The sequence below is a fragment of the Lemur catta genome, chromosome 18 (genome assembly GCF_020740605.2).
Source record: "Lemur catta isolate mLemCat1 chromosome 18, mLemCat1.pri, whole genome shotgun sequence".
Classification (NCBI taxonomy): domain Eukaryota; kingdom Metazoa; phylum Chordata; class Mammalia; order Primates; family Lemuridae; genus Lemur; species Lemur catta.
In genome coordinates, this window is record NC_059145.1 from 14,050,193 (window position 1) to 14,067,518 (window position 17,326).

The 17,326-nt window shown below is 39.6% G+C and overlaps 1 long non-coding RNA gene across 1 annotated transcript in view; it reads left to right on the forward strand.

Annotated features, from left to right (window-relative positions):
• The window catches only part of LOC123623500, a 108,102-nt gene that overhangs the window by 84,033 nt on the left and 6,743 nt on the right, over nt 1-17,326 (forward strand). Inside the window, exon 4 of the long non-coding RNA XR_006729870.1 lies at nt 4,436-4,600. This is a non-coding gene — a long non-coding RNA (uncharacterized LOC123623500). The remainder of the gene's footprint in view (nt 1-4,435; nt 4,601-17,326) is intronic.

Consider the following 17,326-nt stretch of genomic DNA (forward strand, 5'->3'; position numbering starts at 1 on the left):
AGCCAAATTCATATCATGTAGCTAATGTTCAGAAAAATCATTCTTTTAGCTCTCTTCGGTCTCCAAATAGATCCTGGGCTAATGCAGCATTCAAATTTGCTTCTTTTTATTTAGGAATGGCTTGAACATGGGGAAATGGGATTTTTGTTCAAGGAAGCTTTCCTTCTGGCCCTATAGGGTAAAGAAATGCATTGCTTTGACACAAACTCTCCCTCTAGCCACCCGCAGGGAGGGCAGGGTGAGGCCAGACTCCACCGTATGGACTGACCTCCCAGAAGGAGCCCCAGTGCTGAAGGCCACTCTGCCTTCCGGGGCAGGTCCAGGTGCTGACTGTTGCACCCCTCAGCGCTCGAAGCTGTCTGAAACGGGAATGTAGCAGAGTTAAGAGCATGGCTTCTGGAGAGACAGACCTGGTTTCAAATTCAGCCCTGTGACCTTGGGCAAGTTACTGAAGCTTTCTAAGTGTCCGTTTCCTCTTTTAGAAAATGGGGATCATAAAACTTACTTTGTAAGGGTGGTGAGAAAATTAAAATGTGATGTCAGATGTAAAGACTTTGGCAGAGGGCCTGACACATAGCAAGTGCCCAGTAGATGTTAGCTATCATTATTTACAGGTTTGAGGTCTCATATTGAATCTGAGTCTTTTTTTATGGGTGTTGAGGATGAAAGGCAGGAATGAGTAGTTGAAATCAGCAGAAGGTGCCTTTTGTGGTATTATCAACTACAAGTTCTAAACCTTAAATAATGTAGATGGCTAGTGCAGGTGGAGCCAAACACAGAAATTACAGCAAGTTCTTAATGGAGGGTACATTTTATTTCCCTTGGGAAGGAAAGAGGGCTTCACAAATACACTCTGAATGCTGAATGTACACGGACTATTTTTAAAGACGTCCATTTCTCCGACTTTTGTCTGGCCCCTGACCCTGTCTGACTCTTAAATTTCTTTCTCCAACCATTTTCCAAAATTATGTTCCTGGTTCACACATTATCCAAAGCCAAACACCCTATAGAGTGTGTCAGTGTTTGCAGATGGAGGGTGCATATGGGAGGAAGAGCTATAATAGTCTCCATAATGCATTAAGGAACAATAACGTGCATCCCCTTGCAAGGACATAATGGAGCTTGCTTAGGCTCTTTTGCACAAGGAACTATTTCTAAGAGCCCACATCATTCATCAGCAAGCAGTGCAGCCGCATGTCTTAATGGGCCAAGGAACAGAACAAGGACGTCCACCCGGGAAGGGAGTCTTAATTTTGGCTTTACCACAAACTTTCTGGATGACCTTGAACAGGTCATGTGACTTTGTGTGCTATGTTATGGATTTTACAGTAAGTGGTTTGAGAGCAAAAGTAGTCATAGCTTCCCAGGCCAAAAGGAACCTCAGGAAGTCATCTTATCAACCCATTCTGTGAATGTCACGGAAAGCTATACTGCCAGCCGTTTTCTGAGAGGCAATTCTTCCTCCCTCCCTCTCTCTCTCTCTTTTTCCCTTTCTTCCTTCCTTTTCCCTTTTTTGTTATCAAATTGTTGTGGAGGGACGGAGGAGTTTGATTATGCCAAGGATTTCAAACTTAATGGTTTCTAGGGCCAGGCAGGTGAAGGCAGTTGAGTCAACAGAGTAGGAAGTAGTGGTCATATAAAAAGCGGGAGAGTTCACGAACTCCAAAAGGCATCCAAAAATGTTTTAGCTGTGCGGGCCAAACAGAACCTATTTGCTTTCAGAGTCTTTTTATGGCCCTGGCCAGTTTGCAACCTCTGAATTATATAAGTACAATAATAGCACTATAATGCTGAGCTAAAGGGAATATGTGATAACTAAATGATTAGATATAAATTTTCAAACATTATTGGCAAATACTCCATATGTGGGGACCTATAATTACAAACTTATGGTGTGAATCTCTGAAGAAAACTTCTTTCGTGCTATTAAAAAAAGCATTACATTCACAAAAATTCACTGGACACATCCGTTTTTTGTGGAAGACCTACTTTAAAATGCAAAGAGAACCTTAGAGATCCCCCTAGGCAAATCCAAACCGACCCAGTTAATTGCCAGGGGGACAAAATAAAACCCAAGTGCCTTGATTCCTAATTCAGCATTTCCTAATCTGACCACTTTAAATTTCTGTGGTGGTTTTTCTGGTTCCTAGAGAAAAATCTGATTATCCCTTTCTTTAATTTTCTTTTCTTTTTCTCCTTTGTTCTTCTTGTAAATTATTATTAATTAGTTAATTAATAGCGACAAAAATTCCCTGGTGTGCTTGGATGACATAAATGTACTAGTGTGCAAAGAAGAGGATGGGCCCAAATGATCTGTTGATTCCCCCCTCTGTTTCCTTCCTCTCTCGCCAGGGCAAGTCCCCCACCCTGCAGGTCAGCCTCGGCCAGCATCTCTGGGAAAAGCCCACAGGCACAGCTGGTCTCCAAGCTGAGTGTAAGAGCTGGGGTCAGAATTCATTCAGAGCCTAAGAGGAACTGGGCACAGACAGCAGTTTGGCCCTTTCAGGCGGGTTGGGCAGGGATGGTAGACAGGGTAGGGCTGGACTGGATGACTTAAGAATTACACAGAAAATTTAAAAAACAAAAGGAAAATGAATAGCCAAAAGCCCAGTGCCAGCTGGCCTGAATCTAAATCCAAGTAGGCGGCTTGGGACGGTCAGCAAAGATGCTTGTGGAAGAGTCCTGGGGAAAAACGTTGACCTCAGATCCTGACTTGGATAAGCTGATCCAAGGCAATCAGGCCAGCCTCCCCATGAAACATGCAGAAGCACAAACTGTTAAAGTTGGAGAAGGTCTTAGAAATCTCCTGGCACACCTACAATCACCTATCCTTTTACAGAGGACACTTTAGAGAGGTGAGGTCACACATTTGAAGGACAAGCTTGACTTATTTCCAATCTCCAAGCACACTGTACTATGTACTATATGCTACAGAACCCCATATGACTACCCTTAGTCTAGTTAGTTTAAATTCAAATTCTTTACCACTTGGACAGGGTCTACAACTCTTCGAAGGGCGTTGGCCTTTAGTGCACCATTAATCAACCATTTATTAGTAGCATAGGAAAACATCATTCAGTTTAGGGATAGTTCAGTGGCTTGTTTTCTTTAATAACCTCCATTTTGACCTTTGCTTAGGTAGGTCAAGGGTAGGTTAGACGACTCAATCAATCATGCTGATGGCCAGCTTATTCCAAGAAATTAGTCAGGTCAGCTAAACAATGTTCATTGATTTTTTTGTTTTAACATGGCAGCAAATTGATCATAATGTTGATCTGTGCTACATAAGCATGGCCAAATTGCAAGTTTAATTTATAAAATGCATCAATTAAACTTCTCTTAATTTGGTGGGAATATGTATTGCAAACTCTGTAAGGGCATAGGAATTCAAATGAAAGAACTACATAGTGGATTTGGAAAATGAATAGGAGTTGGAACTGGGCATTCAAGATAGGAGATTCCTCATGAATAATATTATAATATAAATGTAACTAACTTTACCAATAGACTTACTTTAATAAAAGACTTACTGTGTAACCACTATACTGCATCCCCAGGAACCTGTGGCCTTCAGTTCCTTAAGTATGGCCTTTTGACTGAATCCAAATTTTACATGATAACTCCTTTATTAAAAGGGGTGCAGCAGAGAGAGATGAAGCTTTCCTTGCCTCATTTGGCGCATAAAAATGAACAATCTTGAAATCAGAAGGCTGCAGGTCCCCCACCCCTGGAAGCATAATCATCCCTATTTTTCATAAAGAGACCAAGTTTCTTGTCTTAGGAGAGCCAGTAAGTCACGGACATAGGGCTTGTGCCCTATTGCTGTCTAGCTCTGAATCCTGTTTGGCTCTCAGGGAGTTTGAGATGCAGTGTGCTACAGAGTACAGAGATTAGAGTACTGGACCAAGAGTTAGGGGACCCAAGTCCTAGAAGGTAGGTACTATCATTGTCCCCTTTTTACACTGAGGAAACCAATGCATAGAGATATTAAGTAACGTGCTCAAGACACACAACTAGAAAGCAGTGGAGGCAGGATTCAAACTGAGTCATGGTTTTAAAGCCCATGCTCTGAGCACCACCTGCCACATGTCACATGATCATACCAAAGAACCCCCAATTTTAAATCAAATGAATCGTACTGTCAATGAAGTAGGAGAAATTCAGAGCCACTGCCTGGGAGCATTTATAGCTCTTGAAGCCAATACAGATTCTTCCAAAATGATTTGGGCACAAAAAGTCGCAATGAAGACGTAGGGATGGTTCAGCTGTTTGCCAAATAGGCTGGGTACCAGAGAGACATCCTCTATCCCTTGGGTAATGATAACGTACATTCTAGAATACTAGAAAAATCTTAAAGTAAAGGCAGTTTTAATTGAATCTTAAGTGAGAATATGGCAGGTCTCAGATTTTTAATTTATTTCATTATTATATACAGGTACACAAGCAAATGTCCTTCTCCCTCAGAAAAAACAATGGGAAGGGACTCAGGAGGTTCAACCTGTGAACTCCCCAGGTATCAAGTGACTGCTTTCGAGATACAACCATTCCCTTCTCAGCTTACTTCCAGAATGTATTTTCAGAGGGAATGTCATTTTTGAAGGTAAGAATAAAGCTACACTTTATTTTAATGAGACAATGCTAATTAACTCTTTGCATTCCAGTTACTTAGGATTTCAACTTTGCAGTTTAATGGTAAGCCTCTTTAGAGGATTCTCCTTTGCACACACTACGTTAAAAGGCACATACCTTTCTACACCTAGTGAGGCTGAATGATACCCAAAGCATTTCCAGATGCCTAATTGTCTTGCAAAGAACTGTTCCAAACAAGTTAAATCCTTCATCAAAGAATCAAAAAATTAAAACAAGAAATGGATATCTACCAAAACACTTGTATATCTATCTTAGTTATTCTGCAAGCAAAGATATAAACAATAAGCTAAGGGAATTAAACTATTACCTCAGGAAAGATGGGAAGCATCCTTTCCAAATAATCAAGTATTTTCTAACCTTGTAGGCACTTCTCATTTTTTTACATCTGAATGCTCACTGCAGCCTAGTTTTGGCTGAGCAGTAGTCGTTAAGAAGAATAGCAGTTAGTACTTATTAAGCTCTTATTATGCAACATGCACTGCACTGAGTACTTTACATAAATTATTTCATTTAATGCTCACAACCCTACGAGGGGAGTACCATTATGTTTCCTATTTTTACAGATGACAAAATGGAGACTCAGAAAAATGAAATAACCTGGCTAAGGTCTTGTAGCCAGTGCAGCAGAGTGGTAGAGGTTCTCTGTGAATCCAGGTATCTGATGCCAGAACCCAAATCATATGCCCTTCCCAGCCCAACCTGTCTGGGTAGGGAGAATCCTTGCCAATATTTCCATATGCCGGTATGACAGTGTGAGTCTCACAGAGTAAGGAACCTGTTTCTGTCTCATTCAGAATGAGTCATCCCAGGGTCAAAGCCTGAGCCTGGCATCTCCATAGTGAGGACTCAATAAACAAATCAAATAACTAACTGAATCAATTAAAATGTGCTTTCCAGGTGCCCAGATATGACAACGGTTTTACGCTTGCAAATACTCACAGTCCTGCTGGGTCTCTCGGTCTCCTCTACTTCTGTGCTTTAAAAAGCCTTACTGTAAAAGAAAAGAAAAGCTTGCAATTTAGCAGAAATCTGTTCTCCACCATCCTAAGGCTTATGATCGAAAAAAACCTGCTCTCTGATCCATCCTTTTCTCCAGACTCTGATGAAATCTGGAGTCAGTCTAAATGGAAAAGAGATCCCATAAAACTGCTAATTGAACCAGATTGATTTAATTCAATTAAAAAAATAGTCATTGAGTATTTACTATGTCACAGGGCCAGGAAGACCAGACCCTGCCCTTAAAGAGCTTATAATCTTATGGGGGGTGACCAAGCCCAATACACAAGTGCCTCCATAAAAGGAGACACATGTCAAAAGGGAGGAATGAAGAGATCTGTGGACCTATGGGAAGGCGAGGTGAGAACTGCCAGCCTGTCATTGCTGTCAGCACCATCTAATACGACTTCCTGCGATGGCAGAAACATTCTGTATCTGCACTGCCCAGTAGCATGGTAGTTCTTTAGTGGCTACTGAGCCCTTGTAATGTGGCTGGTGGGAATGTGAAATGGAATTTTTACCTTCTATTTCCATTGATTTCAATGAAATTTAAATAGCCAGATGTGACCAGTGGCTACCACATCAGGCAACACAGCCCGAGATCTCCAAACTTAGCTGTTCAGTAACCTGGAGATCTTTTTCAGAATGCAAATTCTTGTGTCACATGGAGATTTTGATGAAGTGGGTCTGGCATGGGGTCTGGGAATATATGTATATTTTAAAAAGCTTCACAGAGGGCTGTAATGCCAACCAAGTCTGGTAACTCCAGCCTGAAGCCATCCCGGCCTGGCTCTGCCCCGCCACCACTCACGGGCTCAGAGGGTCTAGCCAGCATGTCAGCTGCAACCCGGCAACTGCAAAGACACAGCTAGACTTGGATTTGCTCGAAGCCACTCTGTACCATCCCTCTAGTCAATCATCACAGTGTTCTCAGAGGTGACCCAAACTCTTGGATTGAGGTCCAAGGTTGTGTTTTACTCATCATGGTGGGCGCTGCACTTTACACAGTGACTAGCCTGCAAGTGTTCAGTGAATGTCAGCTGAATCAACCAAGGCACGTCACAGGACACATTTTAGACTCTTTTCCATTTACTGGGCTTCTCTGCTACGCCAGAGAGAACAAAGGCCGTCTGAAACAGGTGTATGGACAAGTAGAGTGCAGAAAGCAAGAGCAGGAAAGCCAATATACTCTTAAAAAGTTCACATTATTTGAGTCCACAAGGAAATTTATAAGGAAAGAATTCTTTTCTCGAGACTCTCAGGATGAGTCAGACAAAAGTTTTCATCACAGTAGAGCTCCTGTTTTCAAGTCATGTATCAGAGCGTACCACGGCTCTCCTTACTACTGTATTTGAAAGTCGTAATTAGAGAAAAACACCTTCTGTAGAAAATAACCTAAATAAAAAAATATTTATCCCTATACCAAATGTCATGACTCTTACCGTATTTCCTAAAGAAAAGGCTACTTAAAACTTTTCAGAAATTAAGAGTTTTGATAGCAAGTTTGCTGCACAGGACCTCATAGAATGCTGTGCATAAACTCAACACTTGAAAATGGTTGTTGAATGAACAAATAAGCCTTTTTAGGTGGTATTTATACCTATTTATACCTAGGTATATATTTATACACCTATTTGTTTTGAATTTTAGGCATTTTAGTTACTTCCCATCAAAAACATATGTCATCCTGGATGATATCTTTGGACCACATAATTATAGAAGATATGAGATAAAAGTAATTCTGAAAACTAGCAGGGCAAATTAACATCATTGTGGGAAAGGTGGAAACGGTTTTTGAGAACTTAGGAAATTATATCTATATTTCTCAATAGAAAAAAAGGGGATAGGAAAACTATTTCCGAGAAGGCAGCTCTTCAGATGAGAATGTGCACAGGCTTTGGAGTCAACAGGTTGAGATTAACATCCAGTTCTGCACACACATTACATTATTAGTCCCCATGTCTTCCTTTGGGAGTGGTGTCAGCATGCTTTCCTCATGGGGTTGTTAAGAAGTTGAAATGAGTTAATATATGCAACATGTCTAGGCCACTTACCGTAAGGTCCCATGATCTGGGACAAAATGCTCGTTATGGATTGAATGGTGGCCTTCCAAAAAAAGGTGTGTTTTAAGTCCCAATCTCAAGGACCTCCAAATGTGACCTTTTTTTTGGAAATAGTGTTGTTGCAGTTACAATTAGTTAAGATAAGGTCATACTGGAGTAGGCTAGGCCCCCAATCCACTATGACTGGTGTCCTCAAAAGAGAGAAAATGATGTGAAGACAGGACACAAAGGGAGAATGCCCTGTGACAATGAAGGCAGAGATTGGAGTTACAAGACTGCAAGCCAAGGAACCAGAGTTCGCCAGCAAACCCCCAGGAGCTAGGGAGACGAAAGGACTGATTCCCACGGGTTTCAGGGGGAGCATGACTGTTGACACCTTAACACTTTCACCTCAGACTTCCAGCCTCCAGAACTGGGAGACGATAAATTTCTGTTGTTTTAAGCCACCCAGTTTGTGGTACTTTATTACCTCAGCCCTAGGAAATCAATAAAGTATATGGTTTTAAAGTAGTTAACATATGTATTAACTACTAAATTATTTTTATATGAATGTTTATTTTATTAACTATTAATACTTAAGGCACTTAGTTTCCTTATCCTCCTTCTCCCTATTGTACTCCCACAAACACAATTGATTATGAAAGGAGGTTGTTTTCTACCACTGACTGTAAATCTCATGGATAGGGAGATATATCCATTTCTTAATTTTCAAAGCTGTGGTAAACTCTATGATCATCATGGCTGCTTCTTCTAGGACCTAGCAGGCTAGACTATGAATATTATTCATGAACTATCTCAACTATTTGTCCAAATCATTTTTCCTCCTATGTTTTGTCACACACCAGATACGGTTTGAAGAATTCTTGAATCTTTGATCTTTCAAATCCCTTTTAAACCTGAGATTCCATGACAGGCAAAGGAAGTAAGATGAAGAAAAAAGATTTTTTTTCCATTTATATCACTTGTAGGATCAAGAAAGTTTGTTTGTTGTTGTTTTTTTTTGTATGGGCCATTTGCATAGCTGTAATCATAAAGTAGCAATTTAGCATTATGAATTGAGAAACTGACAGAAGGCTAAAGAGAACAAAACATCAACCAACGACTGAGCTATCTTTATTGCTCCTTTTAGCACCAGCAAGTGCAGTGATATCAAAACTACCATGAAATCAATTGATTTTAGTTTTTTACAGATTATTTTAATTTTCTTCCTGTAATATTTCTACAGGAAATAATTGCTTTGTAATTAGCAGAATGATTAAATGTTAAACAAATGCTAAATCTTTAGTTTGGCAGCCTTAATATGCCTAGAAGGCCCAGTTTCATTACTTTTTTTTTTAACTACTCTACAGTATATTGCTTAGTATTTTCACTTCAGACATAGATTTCACCATGCCCTGTTAATAAATGTCACGTAAAGAGCTGCTGCTACGATGCCTCTGTATTGTGAATTCAATACTACAGATATACCAATGAAAAAATAGACTTATCACTGTGGGTACTGTAAGTGCCAATATGTAGGCTGCTAATACCAAGCCATAGACTTTTGGATGCTAACCAAGTCAAGCAATTCCATTAGACTGTATCAGATTCACATTTGCTCCCAGGCTGCATTAAAGTTTAGTTTGTAACAGTGAAAATAATTCTCCTGATCAAGAAAATGGCGAACATTTTCACATCCATTTCAGAGCATTTATTGCATTTTTCTTTGCTGAACTAGAGCTCTGTACTGTCTTTTCTTATATTTTTAATCCGGTAGTCATCTTTATTAATTATCTGACATTTCAACAACATTTTTTAAAAAATAAAACATCCAGTGTCCTAAGATGGGGGCCTTTAGCTCTGATCTAGTGCTATTTCTCTAAAGGGTCTGACTGCTTAGAATTTGCCAATTAGAAGACTAAGTAAGCACTGTTTAAACTTTAGACTGAGAAAATGTCAAGAACATATCCCTTCCATAGTAAATGTTCCTTTAAAATTTGAAGACAGATACATGGAAGTGCCTATAGCTTTCGCATAAAAGTTCCTGCCAATCGAGGTTAAAGACAGCAGTGTTCAGGTGAATGACAGTACTTGTCCTTTGACTTGATAGAACTCAAGCACACTAAATGTCATCTTTTTTAAAGAAGCAAAATAAAGCCATCTGTCCCTGAACTCTTACAATAAACTTGGTTTCAACTTCCTTTTCTAAACTATTTTTATGTGACTATTTATTCTAATAAGGACTTAAAGCATTTGATTTTCACAACCATGGCAAGACAATGAAGTAAAAGGTGTGACTGCCTATTCTAACCTTCCTTCTGAAGGCTTGAGGGCTACAGCGACTCTCTAAGAAGGGAGTGTCACAATGGCCCAAACAAGGATGAGGAGCAGGATAAAAAACAAAAACCACAGAAGGTGCTTTACCTAGGAGTTCTTACCACAGCAAGACGGGTTTTCCAGCTGGCAGATGGCAGAGGGTGGGGCCTCTCAGCCTCCACAATCACATGAGCCAATTCCTGTAATAAATCTCTCTTTCTCCTTCTCCATCCATCCCACTGGTTCTGCTTCTCTGGAGAATCATAACTAATCCAAGTGATGTCAGAATTCCCACAGGTAATAGGTGAAAGAGCCGAGATTAAAGGCAAGGTTGTTGCACATGGCCCTTTCTGTCTCAACTGTCTTATCGGGCCTCGGAGAGTGTACTGCAGTATCCGCTTAGATACACAGATACTCAGAAGAACACTAACTTGTAGAGGAAAACACTGGTTAACTAGAAGATTAGGCTCAGGGAATTTGCAAATTTAATTTTCTGGTTAGCTGAAGGTTTCCTAGAAAGCTTTTAGTTTTAAACTTTAATACCCCCTTTCTTGCCTTTGGTAAGAGTGGTTATTTTTTTTATTAAGACAATTTTTTCTTCAAGGCCCTGATAATAAACTCATTGGAATTATTTTTAATCTAAAGCCCTGATTAACTTATTTTCTTCCAATTTTCCCTTTTCTTCTAAAAGTGGACTCCAGGGGGAAAAAAATCTAGTTAATTGGGATTTCTGCTAATCAAGTTTTTAAATTGTTTTGGTAAATTAAAATCAGGTGAAAGCTACCTCCCCGAATTTGAAAGTTTCTTAGTATAGATTCTCCTTGATGCCAATGTGTTCCCGTATCTTAGCATGCATTTGAAACTAATGGTCCAATACTCAAAGTGCTCACATCATCGATGACCTAGACACCATAAATCCACCAGTGCACATTAGTGGGATGGGCCTTAATTACACAGTGTAGGCCTTGTGTAATCAAATGGTGCAAAGGAACAGCTGAGAACATTAAAATGCCAGCAGGCGTTATAAATTATAGTGCATTCTATAGTTCTTTAATTCATGTGTTTATTAAATTAAAAGTAAAAAGAATAATTTGAGTTGAACATCCATATTGTCATTCATGACCATTAAAATATAAAATAATGCAGTGCCATTTATAAGATCATCTTTATTACTTTACCTCCTGGCTTTCCAATAGAAATTGTAGTTACACTTTGAACTTTAAATACAGAAATCATTTTTTAATGAAGCAAAATAAACTTATCTCTTAGGAAGACTGACTAAATGAAAGGGTTATTTCTTAACAAAATACACTTTAGAATAAATTGCAGTGCTTCTTATATGTCTCTGACTAACATGCACCTTATAAGTTTCTGTAGAGTTTTAGGTTTAAGGGGACATAATTTAAACTATGGAATGTTCAAATGGTTATTATATTGAGGAAATATATTTTAATGGTGGTTTACTATTACTTCAAATTATATTTAAATGAGGATAATAAAGATGTAATTTGAAAACAAGACCAGAAAGTAAGAATAGTTTTCTTGGAGAATTAAGCAACTTCAAGTGGTAAGCTTCAACAACTTGGCATAGAATGTGGTGAGGAAGTAGCTTTTCTCCACTTCAGGGTTTTCAAGTCTCAAAAATCTGACTAGCACCCATGTTAGCACTCACCAAAAAATTCTGGGCAGAGAAATGTTACCATCAACATGTAGTTGGTAATCAGGTTTCTGTACCATTCCAAATGCCCACATGAGTGACAGGAATGAATTAGAATGGTTAATTGAGCAACTCTTCTGTGTAAGGCACTGGTGGGCAGGGATGGAGAGGGCTTGCAGAGCATCCCAGGCAGGGGGAGTGGTGTGTAAAGCAGTGGCATTCTGAGCCAATTGTGAGATTTCTTTTCAAACCTGAGTTCAGAGACATCATGTTGGTACCTTAAAATTGGTCATACAAATCAGGGCTTACCTTTCTGGGTAGCATTCACCAGCACACCACTGGCATAAAGGCACCAAGCAGCAGAGTTGGAATAGGTCCATGGAAAAGGAACTATTTCATTTTGAATGAGATTTAAGTTATGCTACAATAGGAATGGAAATTGTGACAGAAAGGTAGGATGGTGCCTAGATATGGAGGGCCTTTAATGCTTCACTAAGGAGTTTTCTCTTATTTCTCATCCTTATCAGAGACTTAGAAGAAACAGATGGTATGTTCAAAAGGGAGTGAATAAAGAAAGGTTTTAAAAAGGGACCATTTACAAGGTATCTTAATCCATTTCTGCCACCGTAACAAAATAACCTGAGACTGGGTAATTTATAAAGAACAGAAATTTACTTTCTCACAGTTCTGGAGGATGGGAAGTCCAAAATCAAGGTGCCATGAGATTCAGTGTCTGCTGAGGGCTGTTTTCTGTTTCCAAGATGGTGCCTTCTTACTATATCCTCACGTGGCAGAAGGGGGCAACAAGAACAAAGGCTGTGTCCTCACACAGCAGAAGAGATAGAAGGGCAAAAGGAGACTAGGGTACTCTCTTCAACCTCTTTTATAAAAGCACTGATCCATTCAAGAGGGCAGAGCCCTCATGGCTTCATCACTTCCCAAAAGGCCCCATCTCTTAACACCATTACCTTGGGGCTTTAAGTTCTAACATATGAATTTTTGAGGAACAAATACATTCAAACCATAGGACAAGGGATGCACAAGTTTAAGGTAAACTCACAAAGGATGGTCAAGCATCCCTGAGCTAGCTACTGCAGGAAGCAGAACCCAGCAAGAAACTAGAAGACAAGGGACCCATTTATGGATACAGTCCACACACATCTGATTCCCAGGGCACAAAGCAAAGTGGAGAAGGGTATTGAGTGCATCTGGAGGGGCATTGAGAATATCTAGCACAGTCTCATCGCCAGTGGGGACCACTAAATAAATGCCTTTTCAGAGGAACTATGGATTCATTTCTTTAATTCAGAAAGATTAGTCCACCAGCTGTGTGTAAGACAGACTAGAGAGGAGCATAATGGATATGGGGAAACTGATTAAGAAGCACTTATAATAAGCTAAATAAGAAGTGATAAGGGCTGAAATTTGGGTTCCAGTGATAGAAACAAAGAAGGGTGATATTTAAGAGACATTAGGGAACAACAATTAGAGAAACATCTATTAGTTATCTCAGTTGACTAGATGTAAAGAAAGGGCAGGGATGAGTTCAAAATAATGCCAAGGTTGAGCCTAGATGATGGTGATGACAGTGGTTCCCAAAACAAGATAGGGGCAAACACAAACAAGAGCTCCTTTTGGAAGTGGGATGAGTGTCCTTTTGAGTGACTAGAGGGTGGGAAGGGAAAGGCTGGAGTACTTCCACCCCAGGTTCCCCCTCTCCTGGGCTAGTGGGCAGTGTGGCCTCATTCCTCTGCAGCAGGCAACAGCTTTCTCCCGTACAGCCACAGTTCATTCTGAATCCTGGAAACCACTGCTTTCCTCTTGCTCCTTTAGAGATGCTGTGGGTTTCAGGGTGAAAATATCCAGCAGGCATTTGGAAACATAGGACTGGAGTTTGGGAATTAGGTTATGGCTGTAGAGAAATTTGGGAGTTTTTCTCATAAAGACATAGTAGAAGATGTAAGATCTCAAGGCACATAGAGAGAAAGGCACTCTAGTAATAGATGGGTGCAGGGGGGGCCAGAGATTACTGCCAAAAGCATGGAATAAAGGATAACTCTGCATCTTGCTGAAAAATAACTGACTTTAACTCCACCATCTTTTTTGATAACTATATGGTAACAGGGTCTAAATTTAGTTATCAGGCAATACAAAGATGGAACTAAAACAAATTATTACAGGGGCAAAATGCTAACTCAGTGTTGAAATGATCTCTGTATTATGAACTATAATAATTCAGATCAGGCAGAAAAGTAGATTTTTCCACTGAGGACAAATCAGTAACAACTAAGTGTTATGGTCATTAGAGCCCTAATGAAATTACTCACCATGTAAATCTCATGGAGGATCTTGCGCACTCAACATCAGTCACCTCTTTCATGTTAACACCAGCCAGATGTGGCTAAGTGCGTTTTTAATCGGATGGCAAGCTCCACATGGGAAGGGAGCACATATCATCTGTTTCGCTCACTGCTGTATCCCTAGCTTACAGAAAAAGATCTGCACACAAGTGGTGCTGTCAGTACTTGCCAAATGATTGAAGTGAATGACTGTCATGTTCCAAGAACCGTACCAAGTGCTTTCCCATATATCCTTGTAGCAGCCCTAGGGGTAGAAATCATTCCTCCATTTTACAGAAGAGTGCGTTTGGGGGTCAATAAATTGAGTCTTTTAACCAAGATTGAGCACAGCTAATACGTGATAGTCAAACCCAGCCGCATCTAGTCTGAGCCCCCGTTTTTCTGCTTTGTTGTAGATTTCTGCAGATCATCACTTTGTTATTTTGTCTTGCCTCTATTCACTCTTTCTCCCCACTGAGTCTGGAAGCTCATCTGGGACTGAAATAATACCATGTACATTTTCTGCATCCCCCGTATCACCCTTCTAATAGCACTTGATATTCTACATGCATGTAATGAATACTTTTTGATTAATAACACTTCCTTGGCAATAATATCATAAAAGCATTCCCAAATGAGTTCAACTTCCTATAATAACCTCTCTAAAATAGCACCACAGTAACATCTGAGTATAATAAGTGAACTATTAATACTTTCTACCAAACTAAAGAGGAAATAACTTTGTAAAAATTATTTAAAAGAAGCAGTATGGCAAAATGAAATAGACATATGATATGGAAATCCCTTTCCTCTTTTATTGACTGACTATTTGCTAAGTGTATTTCCCGTGTGCCAAGTGCTTTTATAGGTGCAGGGACCTAAGACTCAGTTTTATTCTTTTCCCTTAAGAAGCTGTTTGGTAGTGGTGATGATATTACAGTGACATCAATAAATAATCCTAAATTAAGATGACACATGCTATACTTGAAGTGAGGACAAGAAGATGTGGGAAAATCAAGGGCAGTGTGACTGACTCAGTCTGGAGGAATACCAGAGTTAAGACTACCTGTTCCTGCACATACTTAATTAGCTGTAAGACACTGGGCAAGTTCCTTATCTCAGGATTTTTTTCCCCACGTCTTTAAAATGGGGATAATATTTAACTCCCAGGGTTGTTATGTGCTCCTCTCGGTATGCTTAGAAAATCATATTTATTGGCCCACAAGGGCAGCCAGGTGACCAGCTCAATGGTACTGGCTGTCCCCAACAGCTAAGAGTACAATTACCTATAAATCTGAACACACCACTTGGGAAGCTCTGATTATGAGGATTAAACAAGACAATGAATATGAAGTTTGCTGTAAATAATTATTATTTTCATCCCACGAAGAATTCCAAGAAAATGAGGTTAACGGTATCCTCAACTCTCCCATTCACATGCAAGTGAAAATCTTCTGGGTGAAACAGAGTAGATGGGAAAGAGGCTAAGTCATAGCAACTCTGTGTTAGTGCAGCAGGGATCTGCCTAAGCGGTCACACCTGATTTGGCTTGCCTGGTGACTTTCTCTTGCTTTGTGACTGACTCTGCTTATAACCAAGACTCTTGGTTATACTGCACGGGTGTTCTCATCTGGTCCCAACCAGGAGCCTTGCGGTTTGGTGAAGAAACAAGATGATGATGTAGAGAGATGAAACTTTTGGGTTTGTTAGTTAGGTCTTAAATTCAGCTCCTCTTTGCAGAATGATAGCTCTGAATCTAACCTATTCTCTCTGGTTAGAAAATGTGATTCTATGAATTACAGCTTAGGAGCATTAAGAGAGGAAAGACAGAGTGGATACAGAAGAGAATCTAGAAGCAAAATAGGCTCTAATGTATTAATCTATTTGCCAGTTCTTTCCAAGTACGCCAGCTGACTCAAGATTTCTTGCATGTCTAGACAAATATAAAGCTCTTTTGGGATTTACCACAAAAGATGATGACCATGTGAACTACTGACTTCATAAAACAGCTAGTCTGAATCTTCCTGACCCTTAAAATCTCTCCACTTGTCTCTGTAGTAGCATCCTCAGAATGCAGACACAGTAGCATGCAGAAATGGCAGATGTCAACATAATAATACCACTTGTACTCATTGCTACTATATACTAAGTACTTACCTTGGTCCAGCAACTGTACTATGGTTGTCATATGCATGTTCTCATAGAATGATTCCAATGATTCTAAAAGGCAGGTTCTATTATTATCCCCATTATGCAGATGAGGATACTGAGGCTCCATGAAACCACTCTAGATCACAGAGCCAAGATGCAGTTTTGAAACTAATTTTTCCCAACTCTAAGCCCTGCCTTGTTACCACTCCTTCCCCTGCCTTGGGCTGCATGTCCTATAACACTATGGCAATGACTGACATATTGTTCTGATGCATGTCATAAGGACACCTTAAAGCAAAATGATCTTTAGAAGCAAATCTCAAGCAGTAGTTTTTAATATTGCTAGCAGTTGGATGCTCTTGTTGTAAAAAACATTCAATACTTTCCATAAGATACAGCAATCTACTTAGTTCTCCTAAATTCTGCAATTGCACTGTAATTTTTTCAAAATTAATCATTTTGCTTCTGTATTTTCTCTGTGTAATAGATGCTTTTCAATTTTTAGAAATCTAAATTTAGACAATGATGATATAACTTAATATGCAGTGTGATGGCAATGGTTAGAAGAAGGAAATCTTTTAAGTATACATTTTCATCCATTTAAAATGATTTATCTTCAATATGGTTTAAAAATGTGTTCTATTAATAACTGCAAGGTAATCTCAAAAGGCAATTCAATGATGATTGGTTAAATAAAAATACTAAACTAGATTTCAAAATTAAAAGTAGTAAAAAAAATGATTTATTTTACATAGACTTTAATGTGGAATCATAGGATTTTTCAAGCTGGATGGGTTATGAGAACTAATCTAGTCCAGTCCTTTTGTTTTATGGCTGCAAATAAAGAGGAAGAAACATAGGCAAGGCTTTAACAGTGCAGGTTTAGAGTCAGGCAGACCCAGGTTCAACCCCTGCTCTGCCACTAACCAGCTCTTCCCCTACCATTCACAAGTCACAGAGGCAGGTCTTGAAAGCGCTCTGCCCGTAAAGCAGGAATGCTATAAACTGAGACTTCAAATAAAGACTCCCTCCTCTAGCACAAAGCATTATTCACTCATCCATTCACTCCACAAATATTTATTAAGTACACACTAGTTGTGTGACCTTGGGCAAGTTACTTAATTGCTGCCTGCCTGAGTTTCCTGAGCTGTAAAGTGGGTGCCTATATTATAGAG